The 13,197-nt window shown below is 35.0% G+C and overlaps 1 pseudogene; it reads left to right on the top strand.

The window, feature by feature from the left end:
* Positions 1 to 11,305: 11,305 nt before the first annotated feature.
* LOC100018657 (obg-like ATPase 1) lies at positions 11,306 to 13,197 on the top strand (annotated as a pseudogene).

Below are 13,197 nucleotides of genomic sequence, written 5' to 3'. Positions count from 1 at the left end.
CCAAGTAAGAAAGATAGGAAAAAATGGGAAGAAAAGTGAGAAAAAGAAATGAAAGTAATACAAATAGAAAATAACTTAAAAGACAGAATTGCCCAAATTGAAAAAGAGGCACATAAATCAAATGAAGTAATAAACAAATTAGAGACCATATTTGACCTGCTGGAAGTTTTGAAAAGCAGAATAGATCAAACCAAAAAGGGAAATCAAAAGATCATAGCTGAAAATCAGTCTTTAAAGACTAGAATTTTGCAAGTAGAAGCTAATGATCTCATGAGAGAGCAAGAAATAATAAAGCAAAATCAAAAGAATGAAATGATAGAAGGAAAAAATGAAATATCTCATTGAAAAGACAACTGACTGGGAAATCAGATCTAGGAGAGACGATTGAGAATTATTGGACTGCCTAGAACAAAAAAAAAATCCTAGACATCATATTATAAGAAATTATCCAAGAAAACTGCCCTGATATTCTTGAACAAGAAGGAAAAATAGACAATGAAAGAATCCATAGATTACCCCCTGGTTCATTAAGTCCCCAAAAGACAACTCCTAAGAACTCTACACAGGATATGGCAGCTTCCACACTAAAGGACCACAAGTATAAACTCAAAAGAAGATTCTGGAGTCAAAATAGCTACAAGCAAAGCTTCAAAAGAAAAATGAAAATAAAATTGGACACAAGGCCAATGAGAATTTCTGGAAGAACTAAAAATTATTTCAAAAATCAAATGAGTGGTAAAAGAAAAATTAGGGAAAGGAATGAGAGCAAAGGATTAAAGTTATGAAAATATAATTAACAACTTCATAAAAGAGGAAATACTGAATAAAATAACAATTTAAAAAACAAAAGTGGCCAAATGAAAAAAGAAGAATAAAAATTACTGATAAAATAAATTATTAAAAGGCAAACTTGACCAAATAGAAAAAGAAATACAAAAACCCAATGAATAAAATAATTCCACAAAAATTCAAATTGGCTAAGTGGAAACTAACGATTCTATGAAATATTAAGAACAATCAAACAAAGTTGGAGGGGGGGGGGAAGAAAAGAAAATGTGAAATATCTCATTGGAAAAACAATCTGGAAAATAGATCCAATAGAAAGAATTTAAAAATTATTGAACCTTGATCCTTGAGCAATGATCAAAGAAAGAGCCATGACATCATATTTCATGAATTATCAAGGAAAACTTTAAGACTGAACTGGAGCCCATGTGTATGAAATACCAGTGGTGGGACTGGGTGGGGGTGACAAAGGCAGTAGCACCTGTGGCAACTCTTCTAGAACAAGAGAGTAAAATAGAAATGCAAGAATTCACCAATCACCTCTTGAAAGAGATCCCAAAATGAAAATCCCCAGGAAATATTATACCCAAATTTCAAAGCTCCCAGATCAAAGAGAAAATAATTTAAGCAGACAGAAAGAAACAATTTTAATATTATGGATTCACAGTTAGGATAACACAAGGTTTAGCAGTTTCTACATTAAAGGTTTGGAGGATCTGGAACATGATATTCCAGAAGACAAACTGGGACTACAACCAAGAGTAACCTATCCAAACAAACTGAATATAATCCTTCAATAATACACACACACACACACACACACTCACATACACACACACACACACACATATATATATAATGAACTAGAAAACTTTGCAAGCATTCCTGATGAAAACATCATTGCTGAATAGAAAATTTGACTTTCAAATGCAAGATGCAAAAGAAACCAAATGGTAAACATGAAAGAGAAATTATAAGGGACCCAACAAGGTAAAACTGTTTACCTTTCTGTACTGGAGGATGATACATGTAACTTCTAAGAACTATCATTATTAAGGCAGTTAGAATGATTCTACAAAGAAAGAGAGAGAGGAAATGGGTTGATTGTGATGGAATTATGTAAAATAAATTAATAAGTAAAAAAAGAGAGATGCCCTGGGAGAACGGGGAAGGGAGAGGAAGAATGGGAAAAATTATCTCATATAAAAGAGGAGCATAGAGAAAAGCTCTTCTCCTGAGAGGGAAAATTGAGAGTGGGTCAAGTAATTTGAATCTCACTCACCTCTAAGTTGGTTCAAAAGGGAGAAATATATATATATATATATATATATACATATACATATATACATATATAATCAATTAATAATAGAAATCTATATTACCCAACAGGGAAGTAGGAGGTGAGGAGAGTGAGGGAAAGCAGGGGGTAATAAAAGGGATGGCAAGTAAAAGAAGTCAGTGGACAGAAGCAAAATGGACTTTAGAGGAGGGACAGGATGAAAAGAGAGAGAAGGATAAACAGAAGAAAACAGGATGAAGGTAAATGCACAGTGTGTAGTCATAACTGTGAATGTAAATGGAATTAACTCATCCATAAAACAGGAGATACCAAATGGATTAGAGACCAGAATCTAATAATATGATATTTACAAGAAACATACTTGAAACAGAGAGACACATGGAGAGTTAAAATAAAGGGCTGGAGCAGAGTTATACTTCAGGTGATGTTTTTTAAAAAGGCAGGGGTAGTAACCATTATCCTTCCTGGATCACTGCCTTGTCAAGGGGGAGGGGCTTGTATAGTGCAATGAAACAATGAACTATGCTGTGCAGGGTTACCCAAGATGGACGGGTCATAGTGGAGAGTTCAGACAAAAGATGATCCACTGAAGAAGAAAATGGTAAACTACTCCATTATCATTGCCCCAAAACCCACAGAGAGTATTAACATGTTAAAATATATGGCCCCAAAAGACGAGCCCTTCAAGTTGGGGAGTATCCAACACGTTATTAGGGAAGACCAAAAGAAAACTGCAATTGGCTCCAGAAGAATGAAGTGACTGGGTCGAAATCAAAAAGAAACTCATTTGTGAATGTGTCTGGGGATGAAAGGAAAATCCAAGGCTGCAAAGATCAATATTATACAGGAACCTAGATTGTAAGATTTATGAACCAAAGTAAGTTGGATGGAATCAAACAAAAGATGGAAAGATTAAACATTGGCATCTTGGGTAGCAGTAAATGGGTGAATTTAAATCAGGTGATCACTATATATACTAATGTGGACAATAATCCCTTGGAAGAAGTAGAATAACCCTCTGTCAATAAAGGGTGAGAAAAAGTTGTTCCAGGGCATTATTTCAAAAAATTACAGAATTATATCTGTTTGAATTCAATGCAAACCATTTATTATCATGGGACCCGAGTCTATTCCTCAACCACTGATGCCAAATAGGCCAAAGTTGATCAGTTCTATAAAGACCTATAATATCTTCTAGAAATAATACTGTTTATTGATGTCTTTTTTAAGACATCACATTCATCCTGGGGTTAGGAATACTAAAGTAATAAAATTAAAAGATAATTGGAATACCAGGCAAGTTTGACCTTGGAATACAAAACAAATCAAAACAGGACTAATAAGCTTTTATCAAAATAACTCACTGGCATAGCAAACTCATTTTTCTCAACAATCCAAAATGTGACCCACCAGATGGTCAATATTAAAACCAAGTTGATGCTATACTTTGTAGGCAAATGTAGAGAAGCTATATACAGTCAATTAAAATAAGCTGTGGAGCTGAATATGGCTCAGATCATGAACTTCTTATTGTAAAATCCAGACTTAAACTGAAAAAAGTAGGGAAGACCACCAATCCATATATGTCTGAGGAAACTGAGGAAAGAAGGGAAAAGAAAGGAAAAGAAGGGAAACTCAAACCCCAAAGAATGCCAAATTCCAGAGAATAGCAAAGAGACATAAGAAGGTTTTCTTAAATGAGCATTACAAAGGAATAGAAGGGGGAAATGGGAAAGACAATAAATATCTTCAAGATACAGAGCAAAAGGAACAGAACCAGGAGAACATTGTACACAGAGACCAATACACTGTGACACAATTGAATGTAATTTGTTTCTCTACTAGAAGCAGGACAATTCTGAAAGACTTAAGAAGAAGAATGCTACCCACATCCAGAAAGAGAACTGTGGGAGTAGAAACGCAGAAGAAAAATATGATTGATCACATAGTTAGGTGGTGATAGGATTGGGGATGCTGACTTTAAATGATCACTCTATTGCAAATAGTAATAATATGGAAACAAGTTTTGAACAATTATACATGTAAAACCCAGTGGTATTGCTTGTCAGCTCCTGGAGAGGGGAGGGAAGAAACATGATTCATGTAACTATGGGAAAATATTCATAATTAATTAATTATTTTAAAAAGGTCAACTTGGAAGAATATTCAAATTACCAAACAAGTGCATTTATTTAATATGCCAGCAAGATTATTATGATTTTACAAGCAGGGCTTCAATAATATGCAAACCAAGAATTATCAGAATAGACTATTTTCATTTTCATTTTCTTTTATTCCCTCCCCTCAATTACAGTATATATAAAAAAGTTTTCGACATTTTTCAAAGAATATTGAGTCTCTAATTCTCTCCCTCCCTACCCTTCAACCCCCTATCCTCCTTGAAATGTTAAACAATCTCACATAGATTTTACATGTGCAATCATGTAAAACATTTTCCCATATTCATCTTTTTGTGCAAGAAAACTCAAATAGAAAAAATTAAGAAAGTGAAAAAAGTTTGCTTTAGTTTGGATTCAGATAGTTCTTTTTTCTGTTAAGTAGATTAAATTGTTTTTCTCATTTTATCCTTTGGGATAGTTTTGGATAATTATGTTGATGATAATAGCCATTATTTGCAGTTGTTCATTGTAAAGTATTCCTATCACTATACAATATTCTCCTGGTTCTACTTATTTCACTCTGCTTCAATTCATGCAAGTCTTTCCAGATTTTTCTGAGTTCCTCCTGCCTGTCATTTTTTATAACATCATAGTGTTCCATTACAATCATATGCTATCCCTTACTAAGCCATTCCCCAATTGATGGGTATCCCTTCACTTTCCAAATCTCTTCCCCCTCCCCCCAAAAAAGAGGAGCTTTAAATATTTTTGTACAAATAGGTCCTCTGCCTTCTCTTTTTTCTTTTATCTTTTTGGGACACAAACCTAGCAATGGCATTACTGGTTCAAAGGTATACACTGTTTTATAGTCCTTTGGGCATAGGTCCAAGTTGCTCTCTTGAATGATTGAATTTCCACTCTTCCAATAATGCATTCATGTCCCAGATTTCCCATGTCACCTCCAGTTTTGTCATTTTCCTTTTCTGTCACAATAGACAATCTGAGAGGTGTGGGGTCATACCTCAGAATTGTTTTAATTTGCACTTCTTTAATTAATAGTGATCAGAGCATTTTTTTGCATGACTATAGAGTTTTATTTTGTCTGAGAACTGCCTCTTCATATCCTTTGACCATTTATCAAATGGACCTTATGTTCTTATATATTCAACTCATTTCTTTATGTATATGAGAAATGAGGTCTTTATTAGAGAGACTTGTAAAAAAATTGCACCATTATTTTTTTTTTTAATTTTAAACCCTTACCTTCCATCTTGGAGTCAATACTGGGTATTGGCTCCAAGGCAGAAGAGTGGTAAGGGCTAGGCAATGGGGGTTAAGTGACTTGCCCAGGGTCACACACTGAGAAGTGTCTGAGGACTGATTTGAACCTAGGACCTCCCATCTCTAGGCCTGACTCTCAATCCACTAAGCCACCCAGCTGCCCCCAAAATTGTACCATTATGTCTACTGTGTATTACTTTTCATCCTATTTACTTCTATTTTGTGTCTGACTTCCACTTCCCCCAATTTAACCTCTTCTCTTATTCCCTCTCTCTCCCTATTTTCCAATAGGGTAAGATAATTTTCTATACTCAATTGATTGTGTATGTTCTTCCCTTGTTGAGCCAGTTCTGATAAGACTAAGGTTCACATGCTCTCCTCCCCACCTCTTCCATCTTCCTTTCCACTATAAATGCTCTTACATGCCTCTTTTATGTGTAATAATTTATCCCATTCTGTTTTCCCTTTCCCCCATCCCAATGCATTCATCTTTCTCATACCTTAATTTAATTTAATTTTTATATGAGCTTATCATATTCAACTCACATCCTTATCCCCTGTCGGTGCCCTAATAATGAAAAAGTTCTTTGGTGTTACAAGAATAATTTCTCCATACAGAGATATACACTATTTAATCTTATTAAATGCTTTTTGCTTCTCCTTTCTGTTTACCTTTACATGATTTTCTTTAGTCTTGTACTAGAGTCAAATTTTCCATTCAGTTCTGGTTTTCTCATCAGGAGTGTTTGAAAGTCCTCTATTTCATTGAATGCCCATTTTTCCCTTGAAGGATTATGATTAATTCTTAGTTGAAGTCTTAGCTTTTTTGCCCTCTGAAAAATTATATTTCAGGCCCTCCAATCCTTTAATGTAGAAACTGCTAAGACTTTTGTTATCCTGACTGTGGCTCCATGGTATTTGAATTGTTTTCTTTTGGCTGCTTGCAGTAGTTTCTTCTTGATCTGGGAGTTTGGGAATTTGGCTATAATATTGAATACCTGGGAGTTATCCTTTGGGATCTCTTTCAGAAGATGGTTTATGGATTCTTTTCATTTCTATTTTATCCTCTGCTTCTACAACATCATGACAGTTTTCCTTGGTGAATTCTTGAAAGATAATGTCTACTACTTGTACAAAAATATTTATAGTAGCTCTTTTTGTGTGGCAAAGGATTGGAATTGAAGAGATGTCCATCAATTGGAGAATGGCTGAACAAATTGTGGAATATATTAGTGATGGAATATAATTGTACTAGAGGAAATGATGAGCAGGATAATTTCAGAAAAAAAGCTGGAAAGATTTACATGGATTGATAAAGAGTGAAATAAGCAGAACTGGGAGAACATTGTACATATTAACAGCAATATTTTATAATGATAAACTGTGAAAACTTGACTATTCTCAGTAATCCAATGATCTGGGACAATTCTGAAGGACTTATGATGGTGAATGCTATCCACTTCCAGAGAAAGAAGTGTTGGAATCAGATAGATTTGGATCAAAGCATACTATCCTTCACATCAGTATATTTATGGTTTTAGTTGAAGGTTTTGGTTTGTATGTGCACTTTTACAACAATGACTAATATGGAAGTGTGTTTTGCATAATAATACATGTATGGGCCAGATCAAATTGAATGTCATCTCCCAGCATGGGAAGAAGTCAGTTTGGATCTTATAATTTTGGGAAATATATATTGAAAATTATTATTACATGTAATTGTGAAAATAATATGTCTGAATTTTTAAAAAGAAAGAAAAAGCATGTCTAAACTCATTTTTTTATCATGGCTTTCAGTTAGTCCAATAATTCTGATGAATTAATTTTCCAGGTTAGTGATTTTTCCTAAGATATATTTCAGTTTCTTTTATTTTCTTCATTCTTTTGACTTTCTTTAATTGTTTCTTGATGTCTCATGGAGTCAGCTTCCTCTTGCATAATTCTAATTTTTTAGGCATGATTTTCTTGAATGACCTTTTGAACCTCCATTTCCATTTGGCCAATTGTACTTTGTAGAGAGTTCTTTTCCTCAGTGAATTTTGTACCTCTTTTTCCAAAGGGCCAATTCTGTCTTTCAAGAAATTTTTCTCTTTAGTGCATTTTTGTATGCCTTTTTCCATTTGGCCAATTCTGCTTTTTAAAGAAGTTCTTCTCTTTGGATTTTTGTTCCTCTTTTACCAATTGGCCTATTCTATTTTTTCAGATATTAATTTCTTCAGTACTTTTTTGTGCCTCCTTTACCAAGTTGTTGACTCTTCCTCCCCACCCCCCCATATTATCCTGTATCATTCTCATTTCTTTTCTTGCTTTTTCTTCTACCTCTCTTACTTGGTTTTTAAAATCCTTTTTTTATTCCTCCATTAATTCTTTTTGGCCTTGAGGTCAATTTATATTTTTTGAAGAGGCTTTGGATACAGCAGTATTGACTTTGTTGTCTTCTTCTGAGTTTGAGTCTATTCTGTCACCAAAATAACTTTCTATGATGAATTTCTTTTTCTTGTTGTTATTGTCTGTTCTCTTCCTGCCTTCTTCTTTTATTTTAGTTTTAAAAACTGTTAAAGTAGGGTTCAATGACTCTGGTGAAGAGAGCTTCCAAGCTTCAATTTCTTTATGCAGCTGCCTTCAGAGTTAGCACTGGGCATCTATCGGCTTTCAGTTCTTCCAAGGTTATATGAGGCAAGAAGAGGAGTGTTGAATACTCTCTGGGTCTGTGCTCTAGTTTGTAAGTAAATGCAAACTCTCTTTTACCCCTTAGAACAGTAATCAGGATCCCCTGTGGCTGCATGTACTGATGTATCCTGGTGCTCCTCCTCACCCTGTGACTGCAACCCAGGATGGCAACTTGACTCTGTGTAAGGACAATACAACAAGAGTTTTACATCCAGAGCCAGCAAAAGGACCCCTATAATCTCCTCTTGAATAGTCATCCAACTTCCCTTACCATCAGTGACTCTGAGTTCAAGAAGCCTTGGTTGGTGCATTGAAATTCTGTTGCCTTAGTGGGGCCTTCCTTGGCCTGCTGCCCTCCTCCTCCATCCTGGTATATTAGATCCCTCATGCTGACCTTCTAATTTGTTTAGGCTGGAATATTACTTCACCTTGTCTTTTTGTGGATTATGATGCTCCAGAATTCAGTTTGAGTCATTACATCATTGCTTTTTGGAGGATAATTTGATAAAAAATCAGATGAGTTCCTCCCTATACCTTCTCCACCATCTTGGCTCCATCCCAGAAGGCTAGTTTTCATAGAGGCAGAGGAACTAGAGACAAAACTGCCAACATTTGCTAGATTATAGAGAAATCAAGAGAGTTCCAGAAGAAAAAAAAATATCTATTCTGCTTCACTGACTACACAAAAGCCTTTGACAGTATGGATCACAACAACATGTGGCAAGTCCTCAAAGGGATGGGACTACCAGATCAGATTGCTTATCTCCAAGGAATTTGGATATGGGTCCAGAAGCAACAGTTAGAACTGAGAATGAAATAACTGGCCAGTTTTAAGACCATAAAATGTGGGTGATAAAACTATATAGTCACCTTTTTTTATTTAACTTATATACAGAGTACATCATGTGAAATGCCAACCTGAAAAAGCCAGAATTTAGGTGACTGGGAAAAATATCATTGATCTCTGATATGCAGACAATACCACTCTGATGGCAGAAAGAGTGGAAGAATTAAAAAGCCTCTTGATGAGAGTGAAAGAGGAGTGTATAAAAGTTGACTTGAAGCACAACATTAAAAAAAATTGTGGTAACTGTTCTTGTCATTTCCTAGAAAATAGAGGGAAAAGAAATTGAACCAGTGTCACATTTTATATTCTTTGGCTCACAAAGCAATGCAGATGGTGACTGTAGTCATGAAATTAAAAGATGCTTGCTCCTAGAAAGAAAAGCTATGGCAAATCTAGACAGCATACTAAAAACCCAAGACAGCACTTTGCCTACAAAGATCCATATTGTCAAAACCTGTTTTTTTTTTCCAGTACCAATGTATGGCTGTGGAAATTGAACTATAAGGAAAGCTAAATGTCATATAAAAGGAGTTTCCAAATTGCAGTGCAAGGAAGTCCAATCAAAAAATATTTTAAAAAATTAATTCAGACTGTACATTGGAAGGTCAAATCCTGAAACTGAAGCTTAAATAGTTTGGCCACACAATGAGAAGACAGGACTCATTGGAAAAGATCCTAACGTTCAAAAAGATTGAAGGCAAAAAGAGAAGAGAGGGCAGCAGAAGATGAGCTAGATAAATAGTGTCATAGAGACAATGAACATGAGTTTGGCAGATTTTAGGAGATAGTGGAGAATCGATGGGCCTGGAATGCTATGGTCTATGGAATCACAGAGTATTGGACATGACTGAACAACTGAACAACAACGAAAAGCAATCATGATCTCAGATGAAGCAAAAGCAAAAGTAGACATAATTAAAAGAGATAACTGGGGAAACCACATCTTGCTAAAAGGCATCATAGGAGGCAGCTGGGTAGCTCAGTGGATTGAGAGTCAGGCCTAGAGATGGAAGGTCCTAGGTTCAAATCTGACCTCAGACACTTCCCAGCTGTGTGACCTTGGGCAAGTCACTTAACTCCCATTGCCTAGCCCTTACCATTCTTCTGCCTTGGAGCCAATACACAGTAGTGACTCCAAGACAGAAGTTAAGGGTTTTAAAAATTAATTAATTAATCAAAGTCATCATAAACTATGAAGTCATAGCAATAGTAAACATAGACGAACCAAATGACATAGCATCTAAATTCCTAAAGGAAAATGTAACTGAATTATAGGAGGAAATAGACTGTAAAACTATACTAGTGGGGAACCCCAACTTTCCTCTCTCAGAGTTAGATAAGCCTAATTAAAAATAAATAAAAAAGAAGTTAAGGAGATGAAAAGACTCATAGAAAAGTTAGGTATGGCAGCCCTCTAGCGAAAACTGAATGGAATGGAAATGAGTCTGCCTTTTTCTCAGGTGTAAATGTCACCTTCACAAAAATGGAACACATATTAGGGCATAAAACTTTTACAGTCAAATGCAGAAATATTAAATGCCTCTTTCAGATCATAATACAATAAAATTACATTTAATAAAGGGGCATGGAAGCAATTTTAAAAATTAATTGGAAAGTAAATAATGTAATTCTAAAGAATCAGTGGGTCAAAGAACAGATCATAGAAACAGTCAATAATTTCATTAGAAAGAATGATAGTAATGAAACAACATACCAAAATTTGTGGGATGCAGCCAAAGCAATATTTAGAGGAAAATTTATATATGTAAATGTGTACATTATTAAAAGGGAGAAAGAACAATTAGATAGATTGGGTGTGCAACTTAAAATAGTAGAAAAAGAACAAATAAAAAATCTCCAATTAAACACCAAAATTGAAATCCTTAAAAACAAAGGAGAGACTCATGAAGTTGAAAGAAAACATAAAATAATAAATAAAACTAGGGTCTGCTTTTATGGGGAAAAAAAGCTAAATAATTGGTTAGTTGAATTTAATTAAAAAAAATTACCAGTATCAAAAATGAAGTGAGGGCACCACTAATGAAGATTAAATTAAAACACTTACTAGGAATTGTTTTGCCCAATTATATGCCAATAATTCTGACAATCTAAGCAAAGTGGATAAATATTTACAACTTCCCAGAAAAACAGACAAGGAAATAGAATATTTAAACAACCCTATCTTAAAAAAAGAAAAAGAAAATGCTATCAATGAGCTTTCTAAGAAAAAAATCTCCAGGACCAGATGGATTTACCAGCAAATCCTACCAAACATTTAAAGAACACTTAATACCAATACTATATATCTATTTGAAAAAATAGGTAAAGAAGGATTCCTAACAATTTCCTTTTATGACATAAATATAATGTTGATACCTAAACCAGGGGGAGCAAAAACAAAGAAAAAATTATATACTAATTTCCTTAATGAATGTTAATGCCAAAACCTTAAGTAAACTACAAGCAAGGAGATGACAGCAATATATCATAAAGATCATACAGCTTTCTCCCCTATTCCTGCTGCCATCAGCCTTGGTCTCCCTGCCCACTGGGAATCTCTGTGTCATAGCCACCCCCTCAGCAAGATGCCCCCAAAAAAGGGAGTTGATGGAATTAAACCACATCCAATCATTGGAAGATTTGGGACTTGGCTGAAAATTGGAATTGTTTGATTACCAAGTGTTGGTCTACATTCTTCAATGTCCTAACAAAGAGCCAGGTGGCAGCAGAAAACTTCCCATTCTGCACTATTAATCCTAATGAAAGTCCTGTTCCTGATGACAGATTTGACTTTTTGTGCCAATATCATAAACCTCCAAGCCAAATTCCAGCCTTTTTGAATGTAGTTGATATTGCTGGCCTTGTGAAAGGAGCTCATGCTGCACAGGGACTAGGAAATGCCTCTTTCATTTAAAGCAATCATGTGAAGATGATGATATCACTCACATTGAAGGAAGTGTAGATCCTGTTCGAGACATTGAAATAATACCTGAAGAGCTTCTACTTAAAGATGAGGAAATGATCATGCCCATACTAGATAAACTAGAAAAGGTGGCTATGAGAGGAGGAGACAAGAAATTAAAACCTGAATATGACATAATGTGCAAAATTAAAACTTGGGTTATAGATGAAAAGAAACCTGTACACTTCTATCACGACTGCAATGACAAAGAGATTGAAATGTTGAATAAACACTTGCTTTTGACTTCAAAACCAATGATCTACTCATTTATCCTTTCAGAAAAGGACTACATTAGAAAGAAAAAGAAATGGTTGATAAAAATTAAAGAGTAGGTAGACAAGCATGACCCAGGGGCCTTGGCCATTCCTTTTAGTGGGGCCTTGGAACTCAAGTTGCAAGAAATGAGTGCTGAGGAGAAACAGAAGTATCTGGAAGAGAACATGGCACAAAGTGCTTTACCAAAGATCATCAAGGCTGGCTATGCAGCACTCCAACTAGAATACTTTTTCACTGCAGACCCAGATGAAGAACGTGCATAACCCATCAGCAAAGTGACGAAGGCTCCTCAGGCAGCAGGAAAGATTCACACCAGTTTTGAAAAGGGATTCATTATGGCTTAAGTAATGAAATATGAAGATTTTAAAGAGGAAGGTTCAGAAAATGCTGTCAAGGCTGCTGGGAAATACAGACAACAAGGTAGAAATTACAAAATTGAAGATGGAAATATTATCTTCTTTAAATTTAATATACCTCAGCAACCTAAGAAGAAATGCATTTTAAATATTGCTCATTGCTCAGAAATAAACAATGCTATTTCAAAGAGTCATATGAATTTTTATTTTGGTAAAAATAACTGTAAAAAGACAAATTCACCAGGGAGGAAAAAAAAATCTTTCAGCAAATGAAATCACTCTCATTTGTTTAAAATTAAAATATGATACCTCCAGTGAATGTGCAAGTTCACTAAATGTGAACAGCTTTGCTTTTCAAATGATTAAAACCATCTTCCAAATTGTAGGTTCTTTTCAGGAACCATATTACTCTCGTGATACTTAATTAATCTCCATCACGTATGCCAAGCCTGGCACATTTGACAGTGAGGACAATGTGGCTTGCTCCTTTTTGAATCTACAGATAATGCACATTTTACAGTACTCCAGATGTCTACACTCAATAAAACATTTGACAACCCCCCCCCAAAAAAAAGATTATACACTATGTCCAGGTGAGA

Source organism: Monodelphis domestica, chromosome 6, assembly GCF_027887165.1.
Source record: "Monodelphis domestica isolate mMonDom1 chromosome 6, mMonDom1.pri, whole genome shotgun sequence".
Classification (NCBI taxonomy): Eukaryota; Metazoa; Chordata; class Mammalia; order Didelphimorphia; family Didelphidae; genus Monodelphis; species Monodelphis domestica.
The sequence above is the reverse complement of the archived record's forward strand: the minus strand, read 5'-3'. Positions and strand labels throughout refer to the sequence as shown.